Below are 26,507 nucleotides of genomic sequence, written 5' to 3' on the forward strand. Positions count from 1 at the left end.
CAACGAATTGAGGACAACAAACTTCGGATATGCACTTGGAATGTTAGGTCCCTTAACAGACCACGTACGGCTGAAGAATTAGCAGAGGCCCTAGACTGCTATAAAGCAAAAAATACGATGGGATGGGCCGGGCAAAAACTGCTACATATTAAAATAGTCCTGGGCGATTTTAATGCCAAGCTAGGAAGAGAAGACATCTTTGGTGGAATAATCGGGAAGAACAGCCTGCAAGACAACACTTCCGACAACGGATTCAGGCTCATTGATTTCGCTGCGGGGCAAAACGTCACGGTAGCTTCCAGCATCATAGATATTCGAACTTTCCGAAAAGCTAACATCGACTCGGAACACTACCTTGTTGTAGCCAAGGTAGCACTTCAGGTTTCCAGACCCAAGGCAAAACAGGGAGGTGCTGGGAGAAAGTACAAAGTCGAACGGCTACAATCGCCAGAGATCGCCAAATCCTTTTCCTCTCTCGAAGTTCTCTGCCGCCAACACAATGTATCGAAAACCAGTGTCAACATTGCCAAGATGCATGAGAGAAGCCGCCTCTGATGTGCTGGGTTTCAAACAGCCACCAACAAGGAACCCCTTGTTTGATAAAGAATATTGGCAGGCAAATGCAGCCAAACAACAGGCACCCCAAAATGACGCTGCATAAAAGGATGAGAGCTGCTCATGAGCTCTATAAGCAGAAGAGGCGAGAGGAACGCCGACTTCTCAGAAGGAAAAAGAGAGAGCATGAGAAGCGTGCAGTCGAAGATGTTGAGAGGTTTAAAAGCAGCAACGAAGTTTGAAAGTTTTATGAACAGGTGAAACGAAATTCACAGGTACATAAACATAGAACCGAAGGCTGCAAAGACGAAAGTGGAACATCATAGTGGAACCGCAGTCAATGCTGAGGATTTGGAAGGACCACATCTGCAGACTGTATAACGGCGACGACGAACCATATTCCGCTGTCCATTTAACATAGATGACGAAAGCCAACAATCCCGTCCTCCCGACTTAGACGAAGTAAAGATTACCATATCTATGTTGAAGTCTTAAAAAGCCGCTGGAGCAGATGGCTTGAATGCCGAGCTCTTTAGAGCAGCTGGAGATAAGTCGGTTAGGAGCATGTACCAACTCATGACTAAGATATGATCGGAAGAAAGCATGCCCGATGAATGGAACCTCAGTATTGTTTGCCCGATCCTGAAAAAAGGAGACCCTCTTAACTGCACCAACTATAGAGGAATCAGTCTACTTCAAATGGGGTGGCGCAACAGTCCGTTGTGAACCAGGGCCTAGTGACTTACAACTCTCAACCATTCCTGTGTGCGAGTACTGTTGTCAGGAATGGAAGGGACCTACAATTTAAGGCCGAATCCGAACGGCTAGTTTGAGAAAGCACTTTTTCATGACAAGAATTACTCTTGAAGGATTTGTCAATTCCTCGCAAGAGGCAGTACCCGCGAAAATTAATTTTTTAAATTAAGCTGTCACAGGCAGGGATTGAACCCAAGACCCCTTGCATGACAGTCCAACGCACTAACCATCATGCCACGGGTACTACAATCAGTCTACTTAACATCGCCTATAAAATCATCTCTGCCGTAATATGTGAACGTCTAAAGCCCATCGTCAACAACCTGATAGGTCCTTATCAGTGTGGTTTTAAACCAGGAAAGTCCACAGTTGATCAAATCTCACATTACGTCAGATCCTGGAAATAACCCAAGAACACCAAATCGACGCCCACCGTCTTTTCATCGATTTCAAGGCAGCATATGACAGCATCTACAGGCACGAACTGTATAGAGCCTAGTTTTGGCATCACTGCCAAACTCGTCCGTTTGTGCAGGAAGACCATGGAGAATTCACGCTGCTCCATAAAGGTTGGAAACAACTTAACAGAACCTTTGATGTCAAAAAAAGGTTTTAGACAAGGTGATGCTCTGTCATGTGATTTTTTAACATCGTGTTTGAAAGAATTGTGCAGAGCTCACACATAAACACTCGAGGCACTATAAGATATATCTTTCAAAAGTCTGTCCAATTACTAGCATATGCTGATGACATTGACATAATCGGAAAAACTCAGCGTGATGTCAATGGGGCTTTTGTGAGTATTGAGGCAGAGGCGGCAAAAATGGGTTTAACGGGTAATGAGGGCAAAACAAAGTACATGCTGTCGTCAAGAAAGGACATACAACACCGACGTCTTAGTCAAAACGTCACCATCCACAGACGTAACTTTCAGGTAGTTAAGGACTTCGAAAACAACACCAGCGCTGAGATCAAACGAAGAATAACTCTTGCTAACCGATGTTTCTTTGGACTAAGAAAGCAATTGAGTGGAAAAGTCCTCTCTCGAAGGATCAAAGTGTTGCTATATAAGACTCTTATCATCCCCGTCCTACTATACGGTGCAGAAGAATGGATGAAAGCACCTTGGGTCGCTTCGAAAGAAAAGTTCTTCGTGTGATCTACGGTCCCGTATGCATCGAAGGGGAATGGAGAAGAAGATGGAACGACGAGCTGTACGGCCTGTACAGTGACGTAGACTTAGCCAAAAGGGTAAAAGTCCAACGACTAAGATGGCTGGGTCACGTAGAGCGCATGGAAACCAATGCTCCGGACCGGAAAGTCTTCGAATACACACCCACAGGGCAGCGCAGTAGAGGAAGACCGCGGATCAGGTGGCGTGCACAAGTGGAAAGTGACCTCACCCAACTTGGAGCCTGAAACTGGAGACATCTAACTAGGGACCGAGTTAAATGAAGAAGTTTGTTGGGTGAGGCCCGAGTTCCAAATGGACTGTAGCACCACCTTAATTAAGTATATTAGCAAACAACTGAACGAAGCCTTAACTATGATCCACATCTGGACAAAAAGCTGTCTCTTGTCGACAAACATCCAAAACTATGATATTCCTAGAAATGGAACCTCACTTAAAATATAAGATCAAGTGAAATATTAAGGAGTAACCTTGGATAAAAATTCGAGCTGCGGTACAAATATGCTACACATAGGAAATAGGATTTTCAGACAAAACTGGGGACTCAAATTCTAAAATGTAATGTGTATGTACACAGCAATCGTTAGACTTCTCACTTATGGTAACATTGTATGGTGGATTGTGTTAGATTTAGCCTAAAAGCCCTTACAAGAATACAGAGAATGGAGATTTACAGGAGCAATTAGGACCACTCCCACTGCAGGAAAGGAAGCAATACTCAATCTTTTAACTCTGAACCTTACGTATTAAATATCGGATACGCGCAGATTTTACATGATTACATAGGGAGCAATGTAAACAAAGACTATATTACACCCTGTCTGAACTTCAATAAACCTTTTAATACTGCTTTCCCTAATAGGAACAAGGTCCCACACATGAGTGAGTCGACTTTATCCATATATACTCGAGTCTCAAAAACGGATGCTGAAGTAGGTGCAGGTTTCTTTTCTAGATCACTCAATCTTGCAAATTCCTTCAGACTTCCCTATCAAAGAAGCATTTTCCAAGCCAAAGCATTGGCAGTAACAAATGCCGCAAACCAGGTATTAGTGATGACGATATTACAGGCTGACCGACAATACGGTTTTCGAAGGTGGTTCATCCCACCGAACAGTGGAGCAAATTTGTACGTCGTTTTAGAGAAAGTGAGATTATTGCACTTGATTTCATGAATCCCTCCTTCATTGGATTAGTAATTACCTTTCAAATCGTTTAATACAAGTCGTATTGCATGGATTCGAGTCTGAAACCACAAAATAAATGCTGGTGTGCCGCAGGGCTCCGTTCTATCTAAAACTCTTATTCTCATTTTTATTAATGATTTGCTGTATGCAACTTCTAATCCAATACATTGATTCACTGACGATAGTACTCTCAGCTTTTCATATTCGTTTTCAGACTCACATCCTTCTTCTTCGGATGTAGAACTCCAACGACAAAATATGATAAGCTCATTAAATTCCGACCTAAACAGAATTGTTCAATGGGGATTAAAAAACCGCGTGCAATTTAATGCTTTGTAAAAATCGATTGGTGATAATACCATCATAGGATCATTTACGTTGCCCGAACATCGTCGTAAAGTTCCTTGTCTCACCCTCTTTTACCGTTGTTTGAACGGTTTATGCTCTAGAGAAATAGCCAGCTGCATTCCTTCCCTTAAACAGTTTAACCGTCAAACTAGCGCTTCTACGAATGCTTATCAGTATACTTTTTGAGCCCTACTTCGGTCGTACTGTCAAGTACAGAGATTCATTCTTTAGCTGTACAACGCGAATGTTTAATTTCTTACCACACTCTTTCTTTCCCAGCCATTGCAATATTCAGGAAATAAAAAAAGTAAAGTAATACAACTTACAGGTTATCATAACTGATCTACATTTATCTTAGTGTGGCTAAATCAATCGCTAGCCCATTAACCTAACCTAAAATAACCTACAAAAAACCTTGTATAAGGAACTCACAATTTCATAACGCTTTTATTGATTCAAATATACCCGCTTTCAATCGCCTCCTTGTTAAAAAAAAATACGGCTTCATTGTCTCTTAAACACGTTAAACTTATTTTTTTAAATTTGGAGTATGAAAAGTATCTTATCGAAAATTAAAAAGTTAAAAGATTCACATACATGCATTACTATTCAAATGAATCATTTTTTTCTTGTCAAGTAGATATGCAAACGTTTTCTTGTTTTTAAATATAAGCAGGTGTTTAAAGTATACTTTGCGGCACTTACTTCCGATTGCTGTTTATGCTTAGCCTTAATGTAGCCAAAGCAACAACCACATTCCGAATTTCCGAAAAAACATACGCAATTACACAAACCATTTATTCTCGTCTTAAGTAGCTCCTAGATGTCACTCAAATAGCCTAAGAGAACAACGAAAGAAAATCTAAACGAAATTCTGAAACGTGTGAAAGAATAAGCACTAAAACAAAATCTTCTTCTCTCTACTATTATTGTGAATGATCCAATTAAATAGCGTTATCCATCATCTATTGCCATTGTTGTACAATCAACTTCGGGTGTCGGCTGTCATTTAATTTCATAAATTTATGACTAATAAGAATTGAAATTTATCAAATAAACTTCTCAAAAACATTCTTCAGTGTTGTGTGTTTAAATTGAAATCAAAATAATTTAACTTTCAATTGATTATCATGTTGTAATTTTTCAATAAAATAACTTGTGTGTGTTTTTGTTTGATGCATTTTTATTTTCATGCATCGAGAGGAGAGCAGAGCAAAGAAAAAGATAATAAAACACCTACACAAAACGACTCATCTCTTTCTAGCATAAATTGAGTAAGAGTCGAACTGCTTCTGCTTGTGCGTTTCTTCTGTCATATTTTATTTCGGAGTTGCTCTCGGTGGGTTCTTTTTCTCGCTCATTCTTTGCATTCAGTTGGAAAGCAGAGATCGAGACAAGTTGAGTGTGAATTTTTGTGTCTTCGCCGAGTGGGTGAAGAAAAGGAAATAAAAATAAAATAAATAATTGCATTGTGCAGTTAAAATCAATTAAACAAAATAAAAGTGCATTTAATTTGTCATTTCGAAAACAAATCTGTCGAAAAATAAAGAAAATAAGTTTAATTTGAAATTATTTTCAAGATCCCTGACAATCGTTTTCGTTACCTATCCCTTTTCCGTCTCGTCGAAAAAGGATTTTTTCTTGTGCAGCAGCAGGCAAGCAAGTAGAGTGCAAACGGGATGACGTACTATTTTCTTCCGTGTGTCTGAATGAGACGAAAAGTCTGTATCGTCTGGAAAAGGGGTTAGACGAACCTCCTTCCTCCTCTTAATTTTGCTTGTGCTTGTGTACTAAAGATTCAGATTGTGAATACTTTTCCTTGTCGTTTGCGTTGCGTTGCGTTTTGTTCTCCTATATTTTTGTTGTTTAATTTTTAATATTTGCTTGCCTCGTGTGGCAAATCTTGTCCGCGTCCGAGAGATAGCAATTTTTAAGGATTATCTTTATCCTCCACTCGAATCGATTTCGAATAACATGGATTCCTTGTCCTAAAAAGGATAAAGCAGCAAAATATCTATAACCCAACTAAGGACCCAAGAGGGCGCTTCCCAGAGCCATAAAATAAACTTTAATCGACCGGTGAAGGAGACGACGACGAAGAACGACGGTGAGTAATGTCAAAAGCCAAACAAAAAAATCAATAAAAATATCTTTTTTCTTACTCAATTAAATTTTCTTATTCCCTGAAGAAGTTCTGGGGAATAAAAACCAACAAAATTAAGGAATCGAAAATCATTCGGAAGTTGAAAACCATTCTTTTAGGTATCTATGAAATTTATTCTGCGGTCTATCTGGGAAATCATTTCAAAAGTCAATGGATACAAAAATTAATCCATAAAATGTGTAGGGATGTGCAAAAGATTATTACTTAAACAGACGGGGGTAGTTGGGAATGTGTGCTGAGTGAGGGGGTGTTGTTGTTCCTGTTTTGCGGGAAAACAATAGAAAAAAAAGGAACAGACGCAGTGCCTCGTAGCTCGTATCTGTCATCGTTTTGTTGCTGCTGCTCGCTGGATATGGTGCGGTGCTTACTGCTTAGTGCATGCGATAGACTTTACTTTGCATAGAAAATCGCAGCAGACGCCTTGTCTGGAGTTCTGGGATTGGGATGACTGCTGGGGGTGAGTGCACATGATGCTTGGCTGTGATGTTGTTGTTTTTGTTGGTGTTAGTTGGTCTCTTGTGTGATTTGTCATGAAAGACACAAAAGAGCATCCACCATCATTGACGTCGACATCGTCGTTGTCGTCGGCTCGCAGTGAACCAAGCACACAAGAATGGTTTTACGAGCCTTACCAGACAGACAGATGACTGCGATGGCAATGGCGATGTTGATGTCAACCATCAACCAAGTGTTGTTGGCAGCACAATCGCAACGGAAATGCACTTTAAATGGTGCTCTGCTTTGCACTTATTTTTCATACAAAAAAAAGAAACAAAACTAAAAGCAAAATTGATATTTTTCATTTTGAACTACTGTCAGTTGTGATTCGATTCGTTTTGTGGACGTGAATGCTTCACTCCGTTCGCGTCGTGGGTTGTCGTCTGAACCAACGACAACGTGGTTGTGCTGCTGCTGCTTGTGGTTGGTTATTGCAGAAATATCTCGCTTTGGATATTAAATAGGCAGACAGACAAACAGCAATTGGAAAGAGCGAGTGATTCAATTAGGATTTAATCGATATTCTGGTTTGTTGTTAGATCGACCGGCAGGTATTTTTATTTTCAGTCCATAAATGGAAGCCATAAACTCTTGCAGCTTGCAGCAGCTACAAAAACCAAAACCATTGACAAATTCTGTTGGGTGACTATGACTACGTATATCAACCTACCTACCTATCGACTGACGACTGTTTTGAATGTGTTCCAATTAGCGTTTTGAATTGGTATTTTGAAATTGTGCAGCAATCAGAACTATAGTTAGTTAGACAACTCATCCATAATTAATATGAGGAAAGTATCTAACTATGAACAAAGAAGTGCATTACATTAGTTTCTATTGTTTTAACCACATCAAAATAAAATATTGCAGAACTTTCAATAATTATAAGCAACAATAACATACAAATGCCTTAATAAAGTAGGGAAGCAGCCACTTATTATTTTTTGTTTGTTTTTTAATTGATACGTTTTTACAAACTCTATTAGATTTATTTTATTTATATTTAAGTAAGTTTCATTTTTGGTTTGAGTGTTTACTTACTTATTTACTTAAGGTGGCGCTACAGTCCTGTGTGATAGGGCCTCACTTATCAAACTTCTCCATCTAGCTCGGTCCCTAGCTTAATGTCTCCAGACATAGGTCACTTTCCACTTGTGCGCGCCACCTGATCCGCGGTCATCCTCTACTGCGCTGTCCTGTGGGTATGGAATTGAAGGCTTTCCGGGCCGAACCTTTGGTATCCATGCTCTACGTGACACGGCCATCTTAGTCGTTGGACTTTTACTCTTCTCGCTGTACAGCCGGTACATCTCGTCGTTCCATCTTCTGCTCCACTTACCTTCTATGCATAAGGGACCGTAGATCACACAAAGAACTTTTCTCTCGAAACTACCCAAGGTGCTTCCATCCACTTTTGTCATAGTTCATGCTCCTGCACATACGGTGCAGGAGCGGGATGATTTGGGTCTTATATAGCGACACTTTGGTCCCTCGAGAGAGGGCTATGCTTTCATAGTCCAAACAAACAGCGGTTAGCAAGAGTTATTCTTCATTTGATCTCAGCACTGGTGTTGTTTTCTGGGTTCATTGCGGGTCTAGGTAGACAAAGTCCTTAAATTTACGTTTGTCGATGGTGACGTTTTGACCGAGACATCGGTATTGTAAGTCCTTTTTTGACGACAGCATGTACTTTGTTTTGCACTCATTAACCTATAAACCCATTTTTGCCGCCTCTGCCTTAATAATCACAAAAGCCCCATTGACATTACGCTGAGTTCTTCCGAATATGTCAATGTCATCACTCATCAGTATATGGTAGTAATAGGACAGATTTTTGGAAGATAGTGCCTCTAGTGTTGAAGTGTAAGCTCTGCACTATTGTTTCAAGTACGATATTAAAAAATCGCACAACAGCGCATCACCTTGTCTAAAAACTTTTTTGACATCGAACCTTTATGGAGCAGCGTGAATTCTCCATGGTCATCCTAATACTAAGGTACAATTTATCGGGCATGCTTTCTTCGGATCATATCTTACAGGTAAGTTGGTATATGCTCCTAACCAAATTATCAACATTCAAGCCACCTGCTCCAGCGGCTTTGTAAGACTTCATCTTAGGTTTGGGCATTTAAACTATTGAATAATTGTAATCCTTCATATACAAGTTAGATAAAGTCTAACGTTCAGCTTACCTATGTATAAGCAGATCGCTTCGCACGACCCTATCTGCGGCACTGGACACCTTACTCTACCTAACACCTCTTGACATTTTTAACAAACATATAGCTGCAAGCTCTGCTATTCGCCTCAAAGCTTCGTCGCAGTGTATTAACAACAACATTTGCCACTCCGTAATTCTTAGGTATTTAGAATCAATTCCAAAGCACACAGACTACACCATTCCCCAAATACAATTCGACAGAAACTTCCAGATCTTTCTGGGAGGATAGGTCATACTAGGTAGACGAGTCAATCCATTTTTATGTAGATGGTTCAAAACCAAAAGAAAGTGTTGGTGGAGGTATGTAGTCTGAACGATTGAAATTAAGTCTGTCATTTCAGGTGGAACTATTGCCGATAAAAGAAGTCTTGTCCTGGCTTAGAGAAAAGGTGATATCAACATCTGATATGCGTATTTTCTCAGATAGTCAGGCCGCTATCAAATCTCTGGACTTTGTCTACAAACTCTATAACAAGCCATAACTGTCGATCATCTTTAATGGAGATGGCACAACAGTTTAGTACCTATTCACCTTTGCTGGGTGCCGGGCCATAGAGACATTCCAGGTAACTGTAAGGCAGATGAATTCGCCGGGAACGTAACAATACAGCCCATTCTACCACGTTGGCAAATGCTGGCATACCAATCGGTCCTCCAAGAGTAATTCTTGTGCTTTCTCAAATTCGTCGTTTGGATTCGGCATATAAACTGTAGGTCCCTTCTGGTAGCATTACTCGTACACAGGAATGGTTGTAAGTCACTAGGCCCTGGTTCTTCATGGACTGTTGTGCCACCCAATTTATTTCATTTTTACCCATCGAAACTAGATTTATTTAAAGTCATTACGAATTTCAGACTTATTACCAAAATCACCTATATTAAAACCACCGCTGGCTGTAAGCATCAACATTAAGATTTTACACTATCATTTAAAGCTTTTGATTTAGGACTGATTCGAGCTAGTTTGCTGATCTTTTGAAGAGCGAGGCAATCATGGGAGGAAGTGTTCTTCCTTCACCTGAAAAGATCGTTATGTTTTTTTTTTTCATTTGCTGTCTTGATTCCGAAGAGATATTTAATACCATTCGGAGCAATGGCGTTACCAGTTTTTGGAGTCATACTTAATTTCGTTTTATGGATATTAATAATCTTGAACAGTTTTCAAAGTACATAAGTGCTTAATTTATGAGCTAGTTTCTAATTTTTCATTCTTGTCTTGTCAAAGCACTGGTCAAGTATCAAATTTCCAAAGTCTAGTTTATGTTTTATGGTGAACTCGATCCTGATATAATTGGGAGTTTATTTCTACGGATTTCAAATAAGGCTTGTTTGCCTTTATCTTATTCTCAGCAAATATAATAATATGTTTGGATCATATTTAAGTCGCTTAAGACAACGATAACAATAAATTATTGATCAAAGCAATAAGTGATAATGATAAAATTATACAACAAGTGCTCTAAATTTGAATAGGTGTTTTCCATATCGGGCCACGAAATTTTCTTAATGAAAAGAGATGGACGACAAAATGAAAACTTTGAATTTTAACAATTGTTTTGCAGCAAAAGTTACAAAATAGGAGCAGTTATCATTTTGCGAAGTCAGTTAAGAACGAAATATCGAGTTGCTTATCTCCGGTCTGGGCGGTTGACAAAGATCAACTACGGTTATTTTTGTGTCCTATCTATGGCCTTCTCAAAATTAACAACAAACATAATTTTTTTAAGTTTATTTTAAATGATATATGCCTTTTGAAAATATTAACCCCTCAATTTTTCACTGAAACCATATTGTGATCGGAAATTTACTATAGATTTAGATTGAAAATTCATACAAAAACTTATGTTATTCAACACGACGCAAACAAATTAATTTCTCAAAAGCGAGCACAGACACAAAAGTTTAGTAATACGAATTCAATAATTGCATCAACTTTACTAACCTATTTTACCTAATGTTTAACTTTGGTGCACTTTACGATTTGATCTCGATTGTTTTAAACAGGTTTTTGAGAATATCCTGTGACTTTCTAAATAGGTAATGTTTTTTAAGTGCAAGTAAAATCTACCTACCTTAAGTTAAGGGGGTCGTATACCTTCGCACTACTGCTGGTGCGACGGAGTCGAACGGCTGGTACGATATCTTAGCTTCAGAATCTTGAAACTATTACAATTTTTTTACTTAATTTTAAGAACGTTGATTAGGTCTAGACACAAGGTTTTTTGAATATTTGAAAATTTCAAAAAATAGCAGCGATTTGAAAAAAAAATAATATTTTTTTACCATATTTTTCAATCTATTTTTTGAAAAAAGCTTGTGCCTAGACCTAGCGAGATGTTTTGAGAATAAGTAACGCTTTACAGATTTAGGACATCTTTTAAAGTTTCGTCAAAATCTTGCCAACACTTTTAAAAAACACTACTTTTGGGAAAAAGCTTTTAAAGATAAATGTTACAATGTAAATATGCAGGATTGGGCCGGATTTGAGGGTCTATATATCGTAAACCAGCTTGCTTTCGATCATATCCTTCACGGAGCATGTTTTTAGTTATGTCTTCATTATAAATAAATAAGCATGTAGAACACTTAAGGGGGTATTCTGGTCTAGAGACATGAATTTTAGGTAATTTTTGAAGTGCTGTAGAAAAAAGCAAGCAACAATTTTGCCATCAATTTTTGTATACATTATTTATTTACATTAGAAGCATACAAAAAAAAAATAAAAAAGTAAAAAAAAAATCAAAATTACGTTAGTTATCAGCTGATGGAGTGGTGCGTCTCAAAAATTTGGTGCGTGACAATACCCACGATTTTAACCCTCCTTGGAATCTGAAATCAAAAACTAAAAAAGATTATTAATCTACAATAATGTCGCAATGTCTGGAACTACGAAAAAGTTACAAACAGTTTTTTTTACAAAATGGCGGCTGTCTAAAGAAAAATACAAAAAATTTACCATTTTTTTGAACATTCTTCGATTTGTTAAAAATAGTAAAAATGAAAATTTGGGGATGGCCGTAGTTCCGGACGTAGACAAGTCCCTAAAGAAGACTCTCTTAAAATTTCAAGTAAATCGGTTCGGCAGCACCTGAGAAATCGTGGGTATCAGATTCAAAAAGGCAGTTCTGAGAAAAACGCGTTTAAAGTACCCCATTTTTTCTTTTGTTCTATTAGTTGCAGCCCAAACGATTTGGATAGCTGCTCAGCAAAATACTTATTTCTCCGAAAATAATTTGAATTTGGAAAAATCCTCGCGTAGACATATTCTTAAATAGTTAAACAATGAAAATATGAAAAGAAAAAAAATCGATTTTTTTTAATTTCTAGACCAGAATACCCCCTTAATAATTAAAATATGGTTTCTGGTAAAAATTATACAATGGCCGCCCTAGTCCATTGGAGTAGAATCTGTTGAAGCTTTTGGGCCGGAAGGAACATTTTACAGACTACAGAAAAAGCCATGATTGCTTGCATTAGTCAATGAAAGTTGCAATAATATACCAGATCCCATTGTGTTGGATCTTCGGCTCAGTATTACTAGGACAAACAAAATGTTAGGGTTGGTTTATTACAAAAGTTTGATGACAAAGTATTTAAAATTAAGTACCGATGTTATTACTCTAGAAAGTCAAAAAAAAAACAATATAGTACAAGAAATTTTCGTTATTTTATTGTACAGCTATAAAAAAATACTTTTTTATTATTTTGAATACAGTTAAAAGTTTAAGTAATAAAAAGATATAAAAACAACATTTCAACTCAAGAAATTATACACCAGTTTAGTTTTGGCCGACACTGTACCTTTGCCGTGCATTGCCCTGCTATTACATTTAAATTAAATGATCGGTGATGTCTTTACCGACCTTGAAAAACCCACACATTACTGTAAGAATACAAACAAAAATCTAAATCTAATTTATGGCCATCACTCAATTGTTTATATCCATCAAAGCCTTAAATCTAATTAAATATTTCTTTTATTGTCTTCTTTGTGCTTTTTACATTTGTTACTACTTACTCAATTATCTTGTAAAAGATGTTTTCTTTATGATTCTGAAATCAAATTCATAACTTTTAGCTTTAAAATAACTTCAAGGAAGGAAGGTACAAAAAATTACATAATAATGATACCTCCTAGGTTTCACTTAACCTCGGTCAATGGCCCTTTTAGAAATCCAACCAAGAAAAAAAGAGCAAGTTTTCAACTTTTATTTGTTATCGTTCAGACGACAGAGGCCAACCAAATATCCTACTTAATAGTACTTTTTCCACTTAGGTATATGTACAATGTACATATGTACTTTCATAGCTTAAGAACTCCACAAGCTTCCTTACATTTTCTAGGTGGAAGTCAGTTTTTTTTTCTACTGTAAATGGTCTTTTTAGTGGCACTCTTTGCGTAGCTCTTCTAGGAACGTTCTGTTTTTTTTTTCTTTAATTTGTTTTCTTATATTCCAACTTGCAATAAAGTGAAAATATGAATTTTAGGCAAAATGTCACGTACTGCCTGAGTCGGAATGAAATCTATACTTCAGGGGTGGGTGTTGAAAAGAATCTCTTGTAAGGGTTCTACCTATTTTAACTTACCTACCTTCCTTCCTGTCGGGTGGTTCTTCAATGTTGAATGTGGTTTTAGCTTCTTTACTTTCTGATGCTAAAGGCGATTTGGTGATATCAGAAAGGAAGTACAAAAGTATATATAGGTATAACTGAAAATAGTGTTGAACATGATATTCCACCTATTCCAGCAAGTTTTACAAATACCTATATATGTATTTTATATTTGACAATATGACTTGAGGTAAAGTTTCTGCGAATTTTTAAATTGTTAAATTGAACAATATGGTGTAAGGTGACATTGAGTAAAATTGAGAATTTTTGTTTTATTTACAAAAAAAGTGCACTTCTTCGTCGTATGAACTTACCTCGCGAGCTTTGATCATTTTCGATAAAACGAGATGTTCTATGAATCAAATGGATCATTTAATAATAAATTATTCTTATCGGTTCTAATACCAAATAGTATAAGGCAACAGACTAAATACGTGGTCAACTTGAAGGTTTTTCGATCAAAGGTTTAGGATTGTTTTTCCTGGTATTACATTCATGCAGTGCAGAGACGCTTACAGCTGTAAAATTGGTAGGAATTAATTCTAAAGAAACGACTATTATTATATATAATAATTAATCCGATGAAAATTTGCGTTCATATGGAAGTTCCAGCAACTAAAAGACCCGAAACATACCATTAGAATCACTCGAAAACATTTTTCAGCTGGATACATCACTATTTTTAAATGATAATCTGCAAGTACAAGCCTTAAAAGAATTAAAATTCTTTTAACTTTCTTTTATTTTATTTGTTTAAACATTAAAGTCGCTTTGAAAGCTTTACTTCTGATGTACCCCAGACAATTTCTTGAATCTGAGGAGAGAATACGGCCCGAAATTCTAGAGCAAAAATCTTTTGCAAAGAAATACTAAATCTATTTTCAGGTGATATCTGAAAATTAAATAATATATTGGCAGTAGATACAAATTTGCAAGTTGTTTTCCATCAGATGTCCTCTACTTCTGATGGAAGGCTTCTTCATGCTATAAAAAGGAATATATTAAATTTTTAAAAATGAGTGTTCTATGCAGTTATGTTATGGTTCGGACCCTTTAATAGTGTAAATATAATTTAATAAATAATTATGCGAAGAAACTTCTTAGAGTATATACAACCCGCATTGGTTAAAAAAAAATAAACCAAACCATACTTTTTCGAAATTACAATTTCACTAAAAGGCCATGTTTTTGAAATATCTACATTAACAAAATCGAATGTTTTTAAACCTTGATTTGAACCTAGAAACTAGGTTCTAAGAACAAATTGAGGACATCATTTTGAACCTAAAAAATTAGTTAGTTTTCGATAATTCTCATTAGTTTCGCGATGACTTAAAGGTTTTCATATGACTCTTTATGAAACATTGAAAAATCCTGAATGTTATGCTTATTTGGTTTTGATTCGCGCTTCAAAATCGGAACTCATATTTTAGCTATATGCACATAATTAAAATTTTTTTTTCAATATATTTTTAAAATTTGATGTCAAAATCTACCGCAAAATTTGTCTTTCCGGAAAAGAAAATAAGATAATGAATGTTGTGGTATTTACAGATTTCGAAAATCATCACCAATTTTCCTGAAAAAATACGTCAGGAATTAAAATAGCTTCAAGAAGCGTATTATAAGTTTTATTTTTATTTAGATTGGTTTTGAAGTCGAATTCGAACTAAGCCCATAAAAACCATAGTATAAATAGTGTGCCCAATATAGAACCTTTTTAACTAGTGTATCGGTCCAAACTAAATACGAAGAAAATTTAGGTCATGATCTAACAGAATTTTGTTTTTAAAAATAAGCACACACAGAAAGTGATAATACTACCCTTATTACGTAAGCACAGTGTCAGCACTAGGAAAGGGAGAGAGGGGTTGAAAGGAGGTATCGGTGCACATTTGTTATGAATTCTTGAATATTGCAATGGCTGGGAAAGACAGAATTTGGCAAGGCATTCCACATTCACATTGTACGGCTAAAGATCGATTATCTGTACTTGACAGTACGACCGAAGGTGGGCTCGAGGATATATTGATGAGCTTTCTCAGAAGCGCTAGTATTACGGTTGAACTGTTTAAGGGAGGAATGCAACTGGCTACTACTACCTCATCTACTTTAAGTCAGTTTCTTACTCGCCAATGTTTATGTCATAAACCTTAAGTCGGGAGAAAGAGACAAAATTGAATGCGCATTTGACAAATATTAGTGAATACTTTGAGATTACAATCAAATCCAATTTTGCAAACTTCAATCATTAAAGAAAGATTCTGTCAAAAATTTTGTATGACTCAAACATAGTTGTTAAGTTTAACTAAAAATGTCTATTGTGACTCATGTCGTTTTATGAAAAAGTTATAAAACGACGAGGCTCCGGGGGCGATAGTTTACTTATCAGTAAATAGATTCTTTCTATATTGCGAAGAAGGGTGAAGCGATAAAAGAACACTGAAGGTTACTATTTTATTTGAACACAATTTGTTCGCTTCTATAACAGTGTCGTTTTAATTAAATTACCACCATAATAACTATTCAGAGTGATTTTAAACTTTACGTAGCCTCTAATTAAAGTCAATATTAATAAGTGATTATTATATTAATGGGGTAATGATTAACTGCACTTTTCAGATCTACTGTGCCCCCCTAAGCAAATGTACTATAGGATGCTCAAACTACAGCACACCATCCATATTGTTTTCTTTGATAAATTTAGTTATTTGTCAATTTTTAAGAAGAATTGATATATAGCTTCTTTATTTCTATTAGAAAATATCTCTGAGATCTATTATCAACCCAATATATGGTCTGGTGTCGTCTCCTAGTCATTTCAAATGGCAAACTAAATTGTCTGTTCAACTTTCAGCAACCGGTGAGGCGACCTGTTATATTCATAGATTATACCGATTTAGTGCGATACAAGATTGAAATCGCTTATAGTTGTGGCCTGTATTAGTCTGGTGAGTTAATTCCAAACTTTTCATCTTTTGGTAATTTCTCAAATGAAGTTAAACATACAAAGTTTTCGAAACATCAGTTAACCACAAGCGCTGCATTAATCCGCGGATAATTTTGCAGCTCTCTTTTTGGAATCTTCGCTTAGGGAAGAGTGATTTTTAGTCACTCTTCCCCTTCCCCAATGTGGGTCCTTTCGACATCTATATTTTAACTCGTTCTTCTATCATCCATCTTTTTACGAGCCTCTTAGTGGGGTTACCACATAGTGAGAAGCTTTAGTTACAATCTATTAAATGCACCACTTAAACCTATTGTTCATTCATTGCACCTGGAGCCTTGCATTGGCGGTGAATCGTTTTGCTAGAAAGTTTGCCATTTTCCAATTATTGCCTTCGCTTTCGCCTTCTTTGTATTGAATTCGACCAACTAACGAATTCGAAGGCGAATTTGAAATGTCATAATATTTGTTGGCGAGTTGAAATCCGACAGATTTTTTTTGGGTGATTCACAGGCGAAATTGTTTATTATTTTTCACTGTTCGATTTCGTGGATTCATTCATTATTGTAGTAATATAAAAACGTCAGTTAGCTTAATTATAATTTTCTTATAATTTATCCACAATAAAATATAAAATTTTAAAATTCATTCATTCTCCTGGGCACCCGTTATCTTGATGATTCCTGGGATGCTTCCCTTTTAGAATAAATTACGCCATAATTGATTCTATATTTTAAACCTCGAGCTGAAGGCCCTGGTAACTAAGGCTTTGATAAAAATTTATTGAATTTTGTAATTATATTATTGTTTAATAAAGTATAATAATAATAATAATATTTTAAATGTAATATTGTTTATTGAATAAATCACCGCAAATTTCACAAAAACCAATCAAAACAAAATTTATTGAAAGCTGTCAAACCAAGTGTCAAATCACTGGAATATAGGAAGAAAAAGTCAAACCAGAAGTGTAAAATCACTGGAATATAGGAAGAACTATTTTCGGTTCACCGCGAATTTGTTAATAATGAAATACGCTAGTCGAATTTGGAAGGTCGAATTGGAAACGATCCGCCGCGAACCTCATAATAAGGTCCCTAGGTTTTTCCAAAGTTCGTACCAGTAGCTTTTGATAAGGAGGGTAATTTTGAATTGCTTATTTTTGTGAGCTTAATCAGGGGTGGAATCGGCTAAGATGATATTTGACTGTTATATTTTTGGTAGCCAAATTGACTATCACTGAGTTTTCTGTGAAAGATGATTCAACTCGATTGAACAAACAAGCTCGAATTGTCACAATTCATTGTTGCTATTGTGAAATTTTAAAATGATTCCTATAAAAAGTCTAAAAAGAATCAAATTGGATGTATGTATTGTTATAACATTCATACTTTTCTTGTGCTGTTTTGAATGTAATAAGCTTTGTGTGGAAGCTCAAAAATGCCATATTTGTTGGAAAATTAGTATCATTTTTTGTTTTGAAAGCTTTTTAGCTATTAATTTGACTATGACCTAACATATTTATAGATCAATTTCGATTATTTTGATTGTCATATATCAACAATCCCCCAGCTTTGGGCCCAGGCGGTATTCTCCCTTGACTTTTAGTTGATCGACCCGTTTCGTATGTATGGTTTTGCTCATTTAATCCGGCTTAGGATTTCCACAATTTAGGAACCATGCAAATTTCATATCCATTCGGGATCACATCACGCTGAATGTTTAATTTAGTGTAGTTGTTTTAGGTTTATTATTTTTTGCCAAAATTGGTCCAACGAGTAGATAGAGAACGGTTAGTCCGTCAGATCAGAAATGCACATAACATTATTCGAATATAAGTTCCAGGTAAATTCTCAAAACCTCTTATCGGCTCTACGAAATTCAAGTCACCTATTTTTGATGGAACAATTTCTTTTGATGTATGGTAAAGTTTTAATAACACTTTGATTTGTCCGTCATAACACAAGCGGATACTATCAATTCGGGTAATACCAAAGTCAGGAGGTAAGATGAACACCACTGCAAGGTGACTGCCACGCGACAACAAAACCTTCAATGAAAAACACACTAATAATTATCTGTAATTCGCCAGCGAAAAACGAAGAAGAAAGAAATTACCCGATTTTTTACATAATTTTCATATTTCAAACAAGTTTTCATTTGTAAAGAATTCAACATAAAGCTATTTAGATAAAATATATAATTTTAATATGAATACAATTCCATTCAAATGCCATGTCTGTCAACATCCATACAAAAAATGTCTGTTTAAGTTTAGAAAAATTAAAAAAATAAACGAGCCAACATTTTTTAATTACTTTAATTTGGTATACAAGGGAAAATAGTTTTCTCGCCTCGCGAGCCTTAACATACATAAATCCTATCCCGCCAGCCCCCTTCCTCATTCAAACATGAAACAATACTTATGCTCCCTCTTGTAGGTTCCTTCCTTCCGTCATGTTTTTCTTTTGTGGATCATAGGTACCTAACTCTTTTACACTGCTCTTGGCTCTTCTAAATGGAATACAAGTAGCAATACAAAATAAGAAAATAAAACTAACAGTTTTTAAATGTGAATATGTAGTATAAATATATGTATGTAGTTATGTAGTGTATAATATGAATTACAATGAGAAAGTTTTCTTATTCTGAGTTTTTCATTTAAGTTTTGTTTTTGTTTTGTTGTAATTGCGGTATTGTAGTGGCACAGGGTGTTAATGCCCACTATGAATAATAAACACGGTGTGATGTACTTTCTCGTAGAAGGAAAAGTTAAGAGTAGAGAATAGAGTTTTTGTTTGTTTATTTCTTGAGAGTGAAACATTAAAACCTCATAATTTCCATTACTAGCCATTAAACATGGCTGAAACAACGACATTTTATTATTACTTTAATCTTTTTTTAAGCGTTTTTAAAACATGGTTCATTGTACATTTTTTGGTGGGATAATGATTATGATGGTAAAATTATGAATAATAAAAATATAATATTTATTTTGTTTTCCTTAGCATTAGTCTTCGACTATATGTTATGTACATACATAAATGCATGACTTGGGAAAACAAATGAAATATGAAAAGCTTGACAGAGAGACAGACAGACAGAGTAATTTCGGTTACTTTTGTTTTTGTTAACATGGATTTGACGGCTTTATGAAATTTAGATTTTTGTTTATAGAATATCAGTTATCTCTAGGGAACTTGCTTCCCAAGTCAGAATGATGTTAAGGGATGTAATTCAACTCAAGTAAAGTAAGTACCGCGAGCCTGGTAAAAGTAGGTTATCAAACACAGATCAGCTGAAATAATGGGCGAGGCAAAAGCAAGTTTCTTTAAAATGCAATAAAATTCATATTTTTCAATGTTTAATGGCTTTATTAGTTAGAGCAAACGCAACTTCTTTCAAGTGCCGAATTGTTGACATGACAAAAAATTGACATCGTCAAGACGGCTCGATTGAGTTGTTGTCCAAATCTTTGTCTTTAATTTAAATTGAGTAAAAGTTGGTTAACATGGATCTGTTATCAGCCTCATTATCGAAGAGAAGAATGGTCTGATGAGGCCACCATTCTACAATTCGCACAATCTGTGATTGCATTGACTTTTTGGCAATAACGTGCAGGTCTTTCGGGCCCCATGTCAGAGGCTTTGGGTTTAACACCTAAAGTTTTATCACAGGTACTGCCTCTTGCGAGTAATTGAAAAGAGTAATACTTGAAAAGTGCTTTCTCCAATTATTAAGATGCTTCAATTTTGTTTGCTGATGTATCCGATGAGATGAAAATGATTTACGTAAGAAAAGATGATAGGGCGGAGAATAAAGTTTGCTTGGGGATATTTCCCATCGACTTAAATCAAAACTCAAATTATTGATGTAAACAAATTGCAAGAGCTATGTTTATATTTTTTACATTTCCAGTTTTTGAAAATAGAAAAAACCTGTGGGAATTAAGAAAACCGTTGCCCAATTCAAGCCAATGCAGGGGCCAATCTGCGAAACAAGAGGTCATTCGTCTTTAATTGCTGATTTATCGTACGCTAATGAATGTTGTCCACTATTACATTCATCTCAAGATTTTTTTGGAGATGCCTGCATCATTTTGACCAAAACTTCTTTCAAAAACGCAATGTTAGGGTTCAACAGAACTCATTTTCGAACTATATTTTTAAAACAAGCAAACATTTTTCGCTTAGCGTTTAACTAATCATTTGGTTCTGAGGATTTATGATAATGACTTTCAATCAATATTTAAAAAAACGAAATTGGTGTAGTTGTCAAAATAAACCGCTAAATGGCCAACCCTGTAGATACCCACACAACTTATGAAACCTAACCTTCAAGAATTTTTACTCTTCATTTAGCAAAAAAATAATTCAAGAAAGAAATTATATAATCTGAATATTATGAAAATAAATTAAAACTAAAATAAAATGTTCCATTAAATTTACTCGTTTTAAATGTTTGGCATAAGTAAGTAGCATAAATCACTTGGCTTATTATTAACATTATTTTCTTTTTCTTCTATAGGCACTTAGTGAGTACTGGCAATACAAAACTAAAGATTTAAAAATGTTCATCTACAAATCAAAAGTATTAAATGGATTTTCTTTTTTACACTTTAAAACAGCCGCAGACGGGGCCCCACTTTGGCATTATTCCCATGAGTTGAGTATGAAAAAAAATAAAGAAAAGATCCCACTAATTAATCAAAATTCAAATTAACGTTTTTGTTCTTCTTCACGCCTTGCATTTCAATGGGGAAATGCAGCAAGTTTTAAATTTCGATGTCATTAAAAAAGTTTCACCGCATGTAGTTCAGCTTCAGCACGTGAAAGCATGTTCATTGCGCTCGGCTCGGGCCGATACGATGCAAAAGTTCAATGTCGGTTTTCTCGTGTAATTGATTTTTCATTAGTTTTTTTTTTTTTTCTTCATCATTCTATTATTTTGTGGTTTGTGCGAACGACAACTACGTAGGTAAGATAGGTATGTCCTATTTTTACTACGACGAGACTATAGTGAAGAACACTTAGGATTGGAAAAATTAATTAGTAATGAAATGGAAAAGATATTAGCAGCTATGCAATGCTACCTACTGAATTTTATGCCCTGCCCTTAACCCGCATGTATTTCTTATCCGTTCCTTTCTATGCTGCAAGGCTGAAGGCAAAACAAAACAAAATACGAACAAAAAAGTAAACGAGAACATTGTGTCGACAATGACAGGAATTGTGGTTTTGAACGCCACAATTCTCGGAATTAAAACAGACAACAAGCTGAAGAGAGGTATAACTAGACCTACATATAATATTAACGTCCGTCGTCGTCGCTCACCCGTAGGTACAACATGCTTACGATTTGCATAAGAAATTTATTTGCGGCCAACACAACTGGAACAACTTTAGTCTCACAAGTTCATATTATTATTGCGCACTTTAAAAGGAATAAGGGTCGTTACAGTGTCATTTTAATAATAGAACAAGATTATTCTTTTAAGTGCACAGCACATAGATAATGAATAATGCATGTTTGGTTGTGTGTTTGGTCTTTGGTGTATGTATATTTGAATGAGGGGTACGAACACGACATTGACCAGCTGGAAGAACTTCTTTTTCTCTATAACTGACAGTATCAGGTTATGCGATTTGACATTGGTTTTGCATAATTTGAAGGCAGAAGGAAGATTTTATGACAAAAGATGATACGTCAATTGGCATTAGAATTTTATTATTATTAGTGACACACTTTTGACCTAGAGATTATTCAAATTGGTAGAAACTGCCATCGAACCCCTATGTTTTTGAAAAGGAAAAAAGAAAACAACCTTTGAAAAACAAAACAATTAAATAAAGATTACTGAAAATCGTGTTCATGGTAGGTATTATGGTTCAAGGATAAATTCTAGGTAACTAAACTTTTAAGTTGAAGGTATCGATTCAGTGCGGATATTGCTTAATTAAAGACCAAAGGAATTAATTTCTTCCTTGTAATTGTTTTCCTAAAAGAAGGGAGCATCGGAATGTAATAAATCAAGGAGAAGATTTCTTAATAGTTTAGTAAAAGTGTAGAAAGATTGTATGTTATACTGTGTAGGGGCCTATTTCACGAAACACTTTTTACAAAAAATTATATCCTACAAAGTAAAAGTGAAAAGTGTTTTACAAAATTTGCAAAGTGAAAAGACTTTCACTTTTCAAATATTCTGACTTTATTTAAAAAGTAAAAGTGTTTCATAAATTTAAAGTTCAACTTTTCAATTGATTCTTATCTTGGAAAGTTGCCAAGTAAATCTTAATAGTGTTTATTAAGATCAAATATGCATTTAAAAAAATCTGTGAATCAGTATCTATTATGGTTCCGTCAACACATCCAGCTACATGAAGAAATTCTCCTTAAGAAAAAAAATGTAAGGCTATGTCAGAACATTTTTGTGACCAGAAGACGGTTGCTTTGCTTATTCCGTGCATAGATGCAACACCGTAATATTGGGCTCCGTTCCTAGCTCAATGAGACTTAAACACATATGCCGTTGGCTATTGAATTAAAGTTTATTTATAGTTTAAGAAAACACAAATTCGATGGTAGTTTTTGTTAATCGAAAACTCTTCGATTGAAAAAATCGTTTACGATATCGAAATTAATTCATAGTTTCACTACTCTTTGGTCACTATCATTAACTTGTTTGTTTTTAAAATATTCTTAAAAACGGTTCTTTTTTGTATTAATAATTTACAGGAGCTTTTTTAAAGAAATCTTATTTAGATATAAATTGTCAAATTCATTTCAAGGTTAAGATGTAGATGCATTGATAAAACCTCCAAAAATCAGACATTATTGAAATTGAGACGAATCAACGAGTTAACCCAAAAATCTAAAATACATGTTATTTGATAAATTCGTCAAACTATAAAAATTTATATTTAGTTTGATAAAACAAAAAGAAGAAATACTTTGCAAAATAGCAAAACTTTGCACTTTGCAAATTTGAGTTTGGTAAATGGTATTTTGTACAGAGGAAAACCTTTCAATTCAGTAATTTCCTCTTTTCACATTTGCGTTTGCAATGTTGCAAAGTGAAAAATGTGTTAGACAACTCAGGAACGGACTTGGTAGTGAGATTACTCCACGGAGGATCCATATTAAAAAAAAATATAATAAAATTGTTTGCAAAAAATAAAACGCAATAATTGTGATTAGTGGAAGTATAGTTTTCCTCCGGCATTTTTGGTTGCTCTAATTTTTGCAATGAAACAATTAAGTTACATTAACTTTTTCAACGTTTCGGCAGGGATTAGTTAGATCAATGGGATAGAAATACAATAAAGTTTGCTCACTCAAAAAAAATAGGAAAAAGATTCATTTAATTAATATAAATTAAAAATAAAACTATAAATATAATTAGCACTTCGAAGAATGAAGTTAAGTCTAAATTGAATAAAGCTCAAATTGCTTTTAAGAAGAAAGAAGAGAGCAATATGCAGCAGAAATGTTTTTTGGTCTTGTTGTTTTTGTTACTGAGAATATGTAATGTTTCTAACGTGTATCGTTTCGAAAAATATTTCTCTGTCTGTAGAACTTCCACGTCCTCAAAGTTTCACCGCTTTCAATGCTGTGACTGGCCAGGGCTGTCTTCTAAGAATTTTCTAGCTTTATGTCGGACTTATGATTCGAGATGCGTTGTTTAAGAAGTTGTTTTGTGGTCCCCAATATAACACAGGTTGCACGGTTCATTTGATTTACCATTGCAGTTAATTTTGTAGATCACATCTGTTTGTTTGTCCTTATCAGGTTTCGTCTTTAGTTTACTAAAACAATGGTCAAGTGTTTTATTGATTTAAAAGCAAAGCAAACCTCTGTCAATTTTTTGGAAATGGATTTTTGAAATTCTCGGATAGAGTTGGGACGTAAACCATGGTTTTGTGGTGCGTTCTAACGGGTTTATTAATATTTTCTCGTGGAATTTGTATTTTAAAAGGAGACTTCTAATTATAGTAGAAGGATAACCATTATCACTTAAGATTTTGATGAATTCTTTCTCGTTGGCGACGTGGAATCTTACATCACTTATTTAAAAAAATTAAATTCAGAAGGTTGGACGCGCAGTATTAATGATAATATGCCTTGCTTGGTTTGATCGGAAATTAACTAGTATTCCAGATGCTGTTGGTTTTTGATACCAGGCGAAAGCAAACGATTTTCTTTACGGTAGATTTTTACACCTAAGAAAGATATTGTTTTGTTAACCTCATTTTAAATTGTGAATTGAATTTTTGGGTGGAATCCGTTTAGAGTTTTAAGTACCTCCTCTATGTTTCCATTATCCATTATTGCAAATATGTCGTCAACATATTTTGCTATGAACGCAGGTTTTTCTTCGATTTTATTTAAAACATGGTCCAAAACCAGATCTGCAATAGTCGGAGATGGTGGGTTGCCTATTGGCATCCCAAAAATCATAACTATTACAAAAATTGGTCAATAAATGAACTCAATTAAAACGCAATAAGTTCAGTTTCCGAAAATACACTGTCTGTTTTTTAGATACAAACCGGTTTTAAAAAGACCAAGAAGTGTCATATGTATCCATAGTAGACCCTCCAAATTCAGTGTTGATTATGAGGCTCTTAAGGGCCTATGTGACTGCCATATTGTTTTAAATTGTTAGAATTTTAAAATTAGATTTTTTAGGCATTGAGCTATTTTGGTATCATATGGGTCCTACGTAGACCACATGACAATTTTATCGAAAGGCCTCGTTAAACTTTTAGTTTATCCCCATAGTACTACTATATGAACAACTTGCCCAACGGTTCATAACCTGAATGGTCAATGTTATTTTGTTGTGCCCAAAGGGTCCAAACAGTTCTTTGGTAATTTTAACAAAATGTGTAATTTGGCTTGCCGCTCTTTGGAAATCTTTTGACATTAAAAACCATTCACACAAAATGTATATTATTATAGTAAAAACGTCTTTGTAGGTTCCCGTAAACCTTTTGGTGTAAATTGGCGGATTGTAAACTGAACCAATCGAGTCAAATTAGTTCATGATTTTGTGAATAATTCTCTCTTAATTTCATAAAACACTTGAGTCCTCTACTTTAATATATCAAATCAAACCAATCAAATACCAAGCGTAGCTTTACTAGTATGACCATAATCTCCTGTAAAAATGTTTTGTAGTCAAATTAGGTAAACATGACCCCATTATACGAGACTTTTTAATACTGTACGGAAAGCTTTAGGAAGAACGTCGGCAACATTAAATAGGGCACACTCGGGAGTGCGACACACACATGACATCTATTGGCTTAATGTACGTTTGTTGAAACAATTTATTCGGATCATTTGATTGTTATTTTTGAGGGATGGTAATGCTAACTTGACAATTTTTGTTCGTTCACGATCACGACATTTAATCCAGTTATTAGTTTTCTAAAATTTGAAACTGGTAATGCTAACTTGACAAAAATTTGTAGGTGGGTTAGGGAAAACAAAATCAAAACAAGAACAAAACTGGAACACCAAAAGATATTGAAAGCAATTAAACATACTATCGATCAAGCCTAATAGAAGACTGGCTAATAGAAGTGTTGGTTTTCTGGAAAACGGTTTTAAGTATTTATTTATTAAATTCGTTAAAGAAACTAACGTAAGAACTTAAGACTAATATTACATTTATTCTTAGATTTATAGATTTACAATGTTTTAAGCAATTTGCAAAAAAAAAGCTAAACTGAAGTGATGAAAAAATTTACTTTAAATGTTTTACTTTCAAAACCATCGCTTACGGAATGTAGCAAAAAGTAATACTTGTTGTGAACTGTTGTGTTGGGACTGTTTTTAAAATAGTTAGTTCTGCGTGATGTTGGACGTAAAGGAACTTGTCTTCTAATACTTGAACAGCTAAAAATAAAGTTTAATTGTTCCAAAATTGATGGTGCTATGGCTGACCCATTGATTAATTTTATAGTAAAGCACAGCTGAATGTACTCTCTGTGTTTAGAATGCAATGGAAGATTTATGAGCTT

The 26,507-nt window shown here is 35.0% G+C and overlaps 1 protein-coding gene across 2 annotated transcripts in view; it reads left to right on the forward strand.

Moving 5' to 3' along the window:
* Positions 1-5,063: 5,063 nt before the first annotated feature.
* LOC129943350 (ankyrin repeat domain-containing protein 50) overlaps positions 5,064-26,507 on the forward strand; it is a 113,170-nt gene continuing 91,726 nt past the window's right edge. For both annotated transcript variants that reach the window (XM_056052713.1, XM_056052714.1), the window contains exon 1: positions 5,064-6,145. The gene's annotated coding sequence lies outside the window, so the exon portion shown is untranslated. The remainder of the gene's footprint in view (positions 6,146-26,507) is intronic.

The sequence above is a fragment of the Eupeodes corollae genome, chromosome 1 (genome assembly GCF_945859685.1).
Source record: "Eupeodes corollae chromosome 1, idEupCoro1.1, whole genome shotgun sequence".
NCBI lineage: Eukaryota > Metazoa > Arthropoda > Insecta > Diptera > Syrphidae > Eupeodes > Eupeodes corollae.